Source organism: Bombina bombina, chromosome 4 (assembly GCF_027579735.1).
Source record: "Bombina bombina isolate aBomBom1 chromosome 4, aBomBom1.pri, whole genome shotgun sequence".
Lineage (NCBI taxonomy): Eukaryota > Metazoa > Chordata > Amphibia > Anura > Bombinatoridae > Bombina > Bombina bombina.
In genome coordinates this window covers 175,496,342-175,506,361 of record NC_069502.1, presented here as the reverse complement: position 1 = coordinate 175,506,361, position 10,020 = coordinate 175,496,342, and the positions used below count along the sequence as shown (strand labels likewise).

The 10,020-nt window shown below is 45.9% G+C and overlaps 1 long non-coding RNA gene across 1 annotated transcript; it reads right to left on the bottom strand.

Moving 5' to 3' along the window:
• Positions 1-3,963: 3,963 nt before the first annotated feature.
• On the bottom strand, positions 3,964-9,124 carry LOC128656054 (uncharacterized). The gene is made up of 2 exons (XR_008401966.1): positions 9,024-9,124; positions 3,964-5,842 (listed from the first exon to the last, which is right to left on the bottom strand). It is a non-coding gene; the product is annotated as an uncharacterized LOC128656054 (long non-coding RNA).
• Between the last annotated feature and the right edge of the window lie 896 nt (positions 9,125-10,020).

Here is a 10,020-nt window from a genome sequence, read left to right as displayed (position 1 = left end):
AATTACATTTTCCCTTTTATGGAGATACACAAATACACACACCAATTGCAATATTTGTTGTAATGGAAGCTACACCAAAAATCAATATTCACTTGACTCAAATGGCCATACAATTTCTATTATGTATAACAAAAACAAATCATGTTAAACTTTTAATGCAAAATATTCTAAAGAAAACCCTATTTAAAGGGACATCAAATGTGACAGTTTGCTGGGCATTTTATTATTGCACTAGTGCTTGCAGAGAAGTGTGTTAGCCTCTTGCAAAAGAGTTAAACACATAGTCAATGTCAGTTCTGAGACAGCAATACACATCTGTGCAGACCCAGATGGGCTCATAGGACATGTTTATTGACAAGCCATTAGTGTATTGCTTTTCTGGAGATGACTTTGACTATGTGCTTAACATTTTGTTGGAGTCAAACACAGTTTTGTGTAAACAATAGCAATATTAAAACTAGCAGCATGCAAGCTCATCACCATCAACAACCTGTGCAGCCAGTGGAAGAAAATATAAAATGTAGGGAAAAAAATCTTGTAAACTCTGATATTTTTGGTACAAACACACACAGATGTTACATTTATTTTGTTCTGAAATATAAATATCATATGATGTTGCTCTCAAAGGAAAACATGGAATGTTGTAGATTATATGTAATCCAGGGGTCAACAAATGTGTTTAAAATTAGAATTTAGAAATTCAATGGGAGGGGTTTAGTTTTAATCTTTGCCCCTCTCTCCTTCATGGCTCCCTCAACTGCTGTAACATATTCCCAATGAAACACTCGACTTTGTAGGCACCTGGCAGCACAATTCTTACTAAAATAAATGCCCTCATAAAAAAAAAAAAAAAAAAAAAAAAAAATATTTTTTTTTTTTTTTTTTTTTTTTTATTATTGACAGGCAGGCGCCCCTCACTGCAAGGCGCCTGTAGGCACATGCCTACTGTGCCTAATGGGAAATCCGGCCCTGTGTGTGTGTGTGTGAGACCTGATGTAGCAGTAATGCTGTGTATGTATGTGTATGTGTGAGACCTGATGTAGCAGTAATGCTGTGTATGTATGTGTGTGTGTGAGACCTGATGTAGCAGTAATGCTGTGTATGTGTGTGTGAGACCTGATGTAGCAGTAATGCTGTGTATGTGTGTGTGTGTGTGTGTGTGTGAGACCTGATGTAGCAGTAATGCTGTGTATGTGTTTGTGTGAGAGACCTGATGTAGCAGTAATGCTGTGTATGTGTGTGTGTGTGTGAGACCTGATGTAGCAGTAATGCTGTGTATGTGTGTGTGTGTGTGTGAGACCTGATGTAGCAGTAATGCTGTGTATGTATGTGTGTGTGAGACCTGATGTAGCAGTAATGCTGTGTGTGTGTGAGACCTGATGTAGCAGTAATGCTGTGTATGTGTTTGTGTGAGAGACCTGATGTAACAGTAATGCTGTGTATGTGTGTGTGAGAGACCTGATGTAGCAGTAATGCTGTGTATGTATGTATGTGTGTGTGAGACCTGATGTAGCAGTAATGCTGTGTATGTGTGTGTGAGAGACTTGATGTAGCAGTAATGCTGTGTATGTGCGAGACCTGAGGTAGAGATAATGGTGTATATGTGTGTGTGTGTGTGTCTGTGTGTGAGACCTGAAGTAGCAGTAATGCTGTGTATGTGTGTGTGAGAGACTTGATGTAGCAGTAATGCTGTGTATGTGTGTGTGTGTGTGTGTGTGAGACCTGATGTAGCAGTAATACTGTGTATGTGTGTGTGTGTGTGAGACCTGATGTAGCAGTAATGCTGTGTATGTATTTGTGAGACCTGATGTAGCAGTAATGCTGTGTATGTGTGTGTGTGTGTGTGTGTGTGTGTGTGTGTGTGTGAGACCTGATGTAGCAGTAATGCTGTGTATGTGTGTGTGTGTGTGTGTGTGTGTGAGACCTGATGTAGCAGTAATGCTGTGTATGTGTGTGTGTGAGACCTGATGTAGCAGTAATGCTGTGTATGTGTGTGTGTGAGACCTGATGTAGCAGTAATGCTGTGTATGTGTGAGACCTGATGTAGCAGTAATGCTGTGTATGTGTGTGTGTGTGAGACCTGATGTAGCAGTAATGCTGTGTATGTGTGTGTGTGAGACCTGATGTAGCAGTAATGCTGTGTATGTCTGTGTATGTGTGAGACCTGATGTAGCAGTAATGCTGTGTATGTATGTGTGTGTGTGAGACCTGATGTAGCAGTAATGCTGTGTATGTATGTGTGTGTGTGAGACCTGATGTAACAGTAATGCTGTGTATGTGTATGTGTGTGAGACCTGATGTAGCAGTAATGCTGTGTATGTGTATGTGTGTGAGACCTGATGTAGCAGTAATGCTGTGTATGTGTGTGTGTGAGACCTGATGTAGCAGTAATGCTGTGTATGTATGTGTGTGTGAGACCTGATGTAGCAGTAATGCTGTGTATGTGTATGTGTGTGTATGTGTGTGTGAGAGACCTGATGTAGCAGTAATGCTGTGTATGTATGTGTGTGTGTGAGACCTGATGTAGCAGTAATGCTGTGTATGTGTATGTGTGTGAGACCTGATGTAGCAGTAATGCTGTGTATGTGTGTGTGTGAGACCTGATGTAGCAGTAATGCTGTGTATGTATGTGTGTGTGAGACCTGATGTAGCAGTAATGCTGTGTATGTGTGTGTATGTGTGTGTGAGACCTGATGTAGCAGTAATGCTGTGTATGTATGTGTGTGTGAGACCTGATGTAGCAGTAATGCTGTGTATGTATGTGTGTGTGAGACCTGATGTAGCAGTAATGCTGTGTGTGTGTGAGACCTGATGTAGCAGCAATGCTGTGTATGTGTGTGTATGTGTGAGACCTGATGTAGCAGTAATGCTGTGTATGTGTGTGTGTGTGTGTGAGACCTGATGTAGCAGTAATGCTGTGTATGTGTATGTGTGTGAGACCTGATGTAGCAGTAATGCTGTGTATGTGTATGTGTGTGTATGTGTGTGTGAGAGACCTGATGTAGCAGTAATGCTGTGTATGTATGTGTGTGTGTGAGACCTGATGTAGCAGTAATGCTGTGTATGTGTGTGTGAGACCTGATGTAGCAGTAATGCTGTGTATGTATGTGTGTGTGAGACCTGATGTAACAGTAATGCTGTGTATGTGTGTGTATGTGTGTGTGAGACCTGATGTAGCAGTAATGCTGTGTATGTATGTGTGTGTGAGACCTGATGTAGCAGTAATGCTGTGTATGTATGTGTGTGTGAGACCTGATGTAGCAGTAATGCTGTGTATGTGTGTGTGTGTGTGTGAGACCTGATGTAGCAGTAATGCTGTGTATGTATTTGTGAGACCTGATGTAGCAGTAATGCTGTGTATGTGTGTGTGTGTGTGTGTGTGTGTAGCAGTAATGCTGTGTATGTGTATGTGTGTGAGACCTGATGTAGCAGTAATGCTGTGTATGTGTATGTGTGTGTATGTGTGTGTGAGAGACCTGATGTAGTAGTAATGCTGTGTATGTATGTGTGTGTGTGAGACCTGATGTAGCAGTAATGCTGTGTATGTGTGTGTGTGAGACCTGATGTAGCAGTAATGCTGTGTATGTATGTGTGTGTGTGAGACCTGATGTAACAGTAATGCTGTGTATGTGTGTGTATGTGTGTGTGAGACCTGATGTAGCAGTAATGCTGTGTATGTATGTGTGTGTGAGACCTGATGTAGCAGTAATGCTGTGTATGTATGTGTGTGTGAGACCTGATGTAGCAGTAATGCTGTGTATGTGTGTGTGTGTGAGACCTGATGTAGCAGTAATGCTGTGTATGTATGTGTGTGTGAGACCTGATGTAGCAGTAATGCTGTGTATGTGTATGTGTGTGTGAGACCTGATGTAGCAGTAATGCTTAAGGGATTAAATGCTTATCGGTCGCTAGCCGTAGAAGGGTACATATAACAACTTAACTCTATAATAAAAACACAACAACTTTTTGTGGGTAAAATTTTTAACCGTCACAGGTTAAACATTTATTAATTAAATAAGTAACCATGGAAACCAACAAGGTTATGATGGCGGCTGAACGAATGCTATAATGACAACCCAGCACTGCAGAAGGTAAACGGCCCAAACGGAAACTGCAGCAGAGCGGGACCTCTGCTCATAGTAAAATTGCTACTAAGGGGTTAATGAGATCACGTGACCCACCCGCAAGGGGAAGGAGGGGCACCTCACATGCACTTGAGGCTATCCACCCCTCTCACTTTTAGACTGGTCATCACTCCCCCCGTTCACCCTTTCCAAGGCAACAGGGCCGTTACCTCCCGCCGAGAGGGTATAAAATAGGGACTACCCCCTAGAAAAGGGGATCCGCTACTCAGCCGCCAAAAGCCAGGTAGACTGGATATGGTAGACGCCCAATAACTAAAGAGGCTGACAAAGTTAGCCTGAATAGGCATACCCGTCGCCAACTAGGGGAAAAATTTAAATTTGGAAATGCTCAATTGACTATGTGGCTACTAAGTTAGCCTGAGAAGGCATTCTTAGCGCCTAGCACAATAAAATAAATTTGGAAGCCATCTTGTAATAGGGAAGGGAGGGAGGGGAAAAGAACTCGTCTGCACCGGATTCCAGGAAGAAGAGGGCCAGGAAGCTGATGATCCCCACTTTTAAGGTGAGTAGTGGGCCCCTCCCTTGCATGCAACATTGTTGCAACTAACCTCCCTAGCCAGCCCTCTTCTCCTATCTCTCCCTTCAGCTTTAACCCTTAGCTTTGCTCCAGGCCCAATTGTGCCCTACACTGCCTTAAGGGATTAAATGCTTATCGGTCGCTAGCCGTAGAAGGGTACATATAACAACTTAACTCTATAATAAAAACACAACAACTTTTTGTGGGTAAAATTTTTAACCGTCACAGGTTAAACATTTATTAATTAAATAAGTAACCATGGAAACCAACAAGGTTATGATGGCGGCTGAACGAATGCTATAATGACAACCCAGCACTGCAGAAGGTAAACGGCCCAAACGGAAACTGCAGCAGAGCGGGACCTCTGCTCATAGTAAAATTGCTACTAAGGGGTTAATGAGATCACGTGACCCACCCGCAAGGGGAAGGAGGGGCACCTCACATGCACTTGAGGCTATCCACCCCTCTCACTTTTAGACTGGTCATCACTCCCCCCGTTCACCCTTTCCAAGGCAACAGGGCCGTTACCTCCCGCCACCAGATAGCATTGAGATGATAACTGTGCCGCCAACCAATAAAAGACAAACACAACCCAACCGGACTTAAAGGAGGGTTAATATGGCCTTACGAATGTCCTTTATAAAAATATCTAGGGCAACTGTCTCTAAATGAACCCTATCCATTCTATAACAATGGACCTTGTCGGCTGTAAGGGATTCGTGTTTAACTACGAATCCCCCATTACCCATGACGGTTCTAGCAACTGAGGAATTTATCTTCTTCCTGACCTAGTAAGCAGCGCTGTGGCTAGACATGTGATGCCATTCCAGCCTGGGAACTATGTTGGACCAACCGACCAACACATTCGGAATCCGAGCCCTGATCCAAGCGATATCCGCCTGCATGATCTTGATTAGCTCCAAGATCGGAATGGCGCCCAAATCATTGCCCCCTATATGGAGAATTATAACATGAGGTTTACCCCAGCGTACTAGGGCCTCCGGAATACGCGATGGAAGCGCGGGCCAACACATCCCTCTCTTCCCTAACCATCTAATTGAATCTAGGGTGAAAGGAAAGCCCAAATTCTGTCCCCCCGGAAGGGCGGAACTACGGATGGAGGCCCAATGCACATAGGAGTGCCCCACGATCCAGATCCTCTTGGCGCCGCTGACAGGTCCTGCAAAGACACATGGGATTAGCAACTGAAATAACACTAATCAACAACCTTGGATTAGAAACTAAACACATTATTCAACAACCGGTCGAATATAACCTTTAAACTTATTAGAACGCCATCTACCCAGACGGCAGATGGCTTCTACTGAAGAACCCTTCAAAGCAGCATTAGTAGCTGCCCCTATGCGAAACGAATGGGGAGCTATTTTAGACACATTTAAGCCTGCATGGGCAGCAGCCCTAGCTAGTATTCTACGAAACTGGAACGAGAGTGAAGTCCCATTAGCGTGAATTAACAGGGGGCCCTGTTCCGCTGGCCTATGCTCTAGAAACTGGTTCACTGCCCTCACAGGGCAGCAGTGACCATCGGACTGGGATATACGTATCCATGCACCTTTGCCGTCTTGATCAGTCTTTGATCACGGCAAATAAACTAACAGTAAATCCGTTCCGGCTCTGACATAGCCAAATTGTAGACCTTTGTCTGTGCTGGACTTAGAAGGCGCTACGAGCTCGCTTATTCGTAGCACTGCCGAATAGGCTAGTGCAAATGCAGCCCTGAATAATAAAAACTCGTAATGAGTTGAGCAGATGTGCGGCAAAGCGTCCACCAGCCGCTCGAGCCAGTCGTGCGTGATAGGCTCCCTAGAGTCCTTTTGTTGTGGTTGCAGCGTGCCCCAACCTTTAACAACCTGACGCACAAATTTTGAGTTAGCTGGATCCGGCAAAGCGAGTGTACGGTAAAAGAATGATAATGCCGCTAACCGAGAATGAACAGCTCCCTGCCGAGCGCCCACGCGCCAAAGACTCACGAGCCAGTCACAAAGCGTGTCCTGAGACGCCTCAGCAGCCTCCACATTCTGACGTCGGCAAAACTCTTCCCATTCGTGCCAAAGTCTGACGTAGGAGCGCCATGTGTTGGGGGAAAAGTGACGCCTGCACTAGAGGGAGCAAGGATATCCGGGACAGAGAAACGTCACCCAATCAAGCCTGGATAGCGCGTCTGCTAAGACATTATTGACCCCCGAGACATGACGTGCTTGAAACTGGATATTAAGTTCGAGACAGCGTAACACCAGATGTCTCAATAAATAAACTACAGCCGCAGATGTGGCCGAAAGACCATTCACCGCGTGGACGACACTGAGATTATCTGTCCAGAAGTTAACAGTCCTGTTTGCGAATTTGTTGCCCCACAGCTCGATAGCCAAAACTATAGGGAAGAGCTCCAAGAGGGTAAGGTTACGTGTTAGGCCCCAGGCTGACCAGTCTAGCGGCCAAGGACCTGCGCTCCATTCCCCCTTGAAATATGCTCCATAACCCTTTGAACCTGCGGCATCGGTAAATAAGTACAACAACTGACTGGAAATGGGTTCGGATCGCCATAATCGAATCCCATTGAAATGCTGAAGAAAAGTCTTCCAGATTCGCAGATCAGCTCTCATACCTTCAGAAACCCAAATTTCTTCAGAAGGTCTGAGTTTGCCCTTTAGCTTAGCCTCCAATCTCCGATTGAAGACTCTCCCCATGGGGATAACTCTGCCTGCAAAATTAAGAAGGCCGAGCAATGACTGTAACTGCCTAAGTGTAATGGTTACCATGGAAACGCCGCTTCAACCGCCTCAAGCATGTCCTGGACTTTACCAGAAGGCAGCCCGCACAGTTTGTCTATGGTATCGATTTCGATACCCAGGAACGTGATGCCGCCTGCTGGGCCAAAACCCAGTGCAAGAATGTACTGAAGGTTTCAGATAATGCGCAAGAGATCGCACAGCCCATGGGCAAGCACCTATCCACATAAAACCCCTTTTGAAACTTGCAACCCATCAAATAAAATGATGAAGGGTGCAAGGGCAACAGGCGAAAGGCGGATTCAATATCCAATTTCGCCAACAAGGCACCCGCACCAGCCCCCCGCACCAATTCCAGTGCGCTATCAAAAGATTGATATCGCACTGAGCTAAGCTCTGGGTCAATGGCATCGTTGACCGAATAGCCTCTGGGGTGGGAAAGGTGCTGAATTAGACGGAATTTGGCCAATTCCTTCTTAGGTACCACACCTAATGGTGAAATGACCCTAATCGGCAAAAGGGGGGGGGGGGGGGGAAGGAAAAAGACCCACTACGCGGCCCATTGTGATTTCCTTATTCAGCTTGTCCCTAACAACCGCTGGGTATTGGTAAGCTGATTTGAGGTTACGATAGCATCTAGAGCCCTTAATGGCTTTTGTCACTGGTATATGAAAACCTTCAGTAAAGCCTTGGAAAAAACTTGTTCTGTGCTCTACCGGACGCAGAATCCTTTTTTCTGGCACATTCGCTCCCAGCGTGTGACCTGGCACAGTATCTGCACACGTGCCTGAATGCACATGAGTTACCTCTGTCGCATTTGCTATCTTGAAATGCCCAGCAGGTACCTCCCCTGCGCTTCGCTTTGGAAGCAGGAAAGGACTGATTGCCAGAGGAGGTGGAGGAGGAGGAGGACCCATGAGAGCCAAGGCGCTGCCAAAGATGCGTGTCAGTGGTATTGAAGGTGAGCACTGGATTACCAGCCATCTTCTACCTGAATTCCGCATCGTACTCTCTCCATGCCCCATCACCAAACTTCCTCTGGATCCAGTGTATATTGTCAGTGTATTTAAGAATGGCATGACACTGGCCAGGGTATTTCTCTAAGTAACAAGAAGTGAAAAACTCTGAAACAGATTAACCACTCCTCAAATGTTTCAGGACGTTTGAACCTTTTAGGTCCAGTGCCATCGGCACTTTTCTCCCTCTGTCTACATGCCTCAGCAGATAATTCAAATATGTTAACATATTAGCCCTGCTGTATCTTTTTAACGGTCTTTGGTTTCAAATGACCGTGCAAAGAGGGGGTGTACATGGTAAGGAATCGCCATGCAAGGCGACTTTTCCTGTCCGAAACGAAATTAATTGGTGGACGTAGGTCCGCTGGGGAAGTGCTGTCCTGCATGGAATCGGGTGGAGCTATCGCCAGCTGCGTCTGTGCTATGTTCCCAACTGAACCTGACTGTATTACCTGCCACATTTTCTTAAGCATTGCAAACATGCGCTTCTGACCCCTACCCCTCAGCCCCAATGAGGTGTCGCTGTCACATTCAGAGTCTGAAAGGGATGAGTCAACCAGGTCATGTCGGTCATGTGTAAATGTGGAGGACTTACCGGGGACGGCAACTGCATTGTCCTGAGACTCCGGACCTGAAGCAGAAGGATCAGGCCTTGAAGCATCTTCCCGTTGATTGGAGTCGGTAGACGCTCCTCGCTGTAACGATTAACCCGCCTGTTCAGGAGGATTCGCTGAAGTAGAAGTAGACGAAGCTGAAGGCATATCAACCTGTTGTGGTTCCATCTGCGCTGCGGTCTGCAACACAGAGAAGAGATCGCGAGCACTACGGACACCGGTAAAGAGAGGGTTAGTAGACCCCAAGCCTGATGCATTCTGGTCACTCATGCTGGCATTCGCAACACTAGAAACCCTCCTTGACACACCACCTCCCCCAGCTGAACTCTGTATGTTATGGTTCCCAACCACATCATGACCCAATGTTCCATGCACTGCATTGACACCACCAACTTGCAATTGGGATGTTGCCACATTCATAGCCAACAGACCTCTATTTGGAACAGATTGCACATTCATAGCTGACCTACCTGCCTTAGAAACAGATTGCACATTCATGCCTGAAATCCTAGTGTGTGAAACAGATTGCGCATTCATACCTGCAATACCTGCATTTGACACAGATTGTACATTCATACTTTGAGGATTCGTGCAGCTACTGGTTGTATGTGATGCTGCGCTAAATTGAGTATGAGCTGTCCTGTTATCTGTGTGCATCTGCCCTTTGGCGTGTTCAAGCGCGACATTGTATTGTCCTGGAGCCTGGGCGTGCATCTGGCGTGATTCCATAGCACTTATTTGCCCACCTAACTGACTGCCTATCTCTTGTCCTAGCGCGTTAGCGCTTGATAGAATTCCTCTACCCAAATGAGTTAATCTATTACCCCTAGCGGTAACACCTCTCATTGTGTTAAAGCCTCTGGTGAACCCTGCGGTAATTATAAGGCATCTTCCGGCATCATGGTGCCCTCTACCTACTGCCGCCAACCTGCTAAGGACCCATGAAGATGCCCGCTGCCGCCGCACTTGCACTCCCTT